The 1,688-nt window shown below is 42.5% G+C and overlaps 1 non-coding gene across 1 annotated transcript; it reads right to left on the reverse strand.

Annotated features, from left to right (window-relative positions):
- Positions 1–1,374: 1,374 nt before the first annotated feature.
- Positions 1,375–1,481, reverse strand: LOC125584841. The gene has a single exon (XR_007321748.1). It is a non-coding gene; the product is annotated as a small nucleolar RNA R71 (small nucleolar RNA).
- Between the last annotated feature and the right edge of the window lie 207 nt (positions 1,482–1,688).

Here is a 1,688-nt window from a genome sequence, read left to right on the forward strand (position 1 = left end):
CCGAGTTAGTTTATGGTTCTAGGGTTTTGGATTCGTAAGCTAAAGCATAATTAAGTCATCTTGAGATTGTCTACATTCATATCTGTTCTTATTGCTTGCATTGAACCGATCACTTAGTGCATGAATTAGGGTTAATCGATTTAGCTAGCCGTTAATTGATAACCTGATATGATTTGAATGAGCTTTGCATCCCTAGTCAGCGAGACTAGATATTAGGGTGTATTGTGAACATATCGGACTTGATCTCTAAAGCTTGCTGGCGCGACTTGATCCAAACGAGAGTCTAGGCATCAAGACCGACTTGCAAAGGAATCAATACCACGAGAGTGGGTTGATTCAACCTGAGTGATCCGAGTTTAGACTTGTTGTAAACTAAACTTGAATAATTGTTTGGCTTATGATTCCATACCTGAAGAAGAAACCCTAGACTGGCGCCTTTAAATCAATCAAAAACAACCTAATCTTGTTACTTGTTCTTTACGATATTTACTTCTTTAAAAACCCCCACTTCGTTTTAACTAAACTTTGATCTCATAAAGATAAAGTGTGAACTGGTCCTCTAGAATTGAATCTAAATATATTACAACTACACTGTTAACTTGACAGTAGACAAAGATCCAATTTTAGTGTATCAAGTTTTGGTGCCGTTGTGACGGGGACCAGCTTTTTACCTTTATTTTTCTTTTATTTATTTAGTCTAAAACTTGTAACTTGTTTAATCCTTTTTGCAGTTAATGACCTAGGTGCATGACCAGTAGACATACTCGGAGCAATACACAAGGGGACTTAATTTCGCTTACAAATCAGGAACTTGCAAATCTAGAAAGAACCAACCGTCAACAAAAATCAATCACTGCCACAATGGCTGCCTTCGGCACTCCAGAACAAATGGCCGGTTCTATGCAACAGATACAGCAGCAGATGCAACAGATGCAAGAGTTGCAGCAAACAATGGCAGCGCAGCAAACAATGGCAGCGTAGCAACTGGCTGCAAAGCGGGAACCACCTGTCCCAATTGGTGAGAGAAACCTACGGCGTAACATCCCTGCTACGCGCTATGCTATCGCTCCACCACCATGTCAAAGGGCAGACTTTGAGATAAAACCCGGCATGAACAATCTTGTCCAGAGAAAGATGTTCCATGGACTGTCAGCTGAGATACCAATGGAACACATCGAAGCTTTTGAAGAGATATGCAGTTTCACTCGTGCAAACGGCGTCCCACCCGACTACATCAAATGCATGATGTTCCCATTCTCTCTAGCGGACAAGGCTTCATGATGGCTTAAGTCATTACCTACAGGTTCCCTAACTTCTTGGGAACAGGTTAGAGCAGCTTTCTTGGGCCACTTCTACACGAAAGCCAAAACAGCTGCCTTAAGGAACAAGATCTCCTCCTTCAAACAACTCGCTGATGAACCTTTCAATAAAGCATGGGAACCATTCAATGAAACCCTCAGAGAGTGTCCTCATGACGGGTTCGGCGATGACCATGTTCTAGGAATCTTCTAAGATGGTGTGGAATGGGAGTTCCGCAATGCTCTAAACGCAGCGAGCAATGGAGATTTCATGACTCAAACCACAGAAGGAGCTCACGCGCTAATAGAGAACATGGCAGCTAGTTCGTCGAACAAAAACGAGGAGACTGACCGTTCCAAGAAGGTGAACAGCATGGACACTAGGAAGAT

The sequence above is a fragment of the Brassica napus genome, chromosome C3 (genome assembly GCF_020379485.1).
Source record: "Brassica napus cultivar Da-Ae chromosome C3, Da-Ae, whole genome shotgun sequence".
NCBI classification, from domain to species: domain Eukaryota; kingdom Viridiplantae; phylum Streptophyta; class Magnoliopsida; order Brassicales; family Brassicaceae; genus Brassica; species Brassica napus.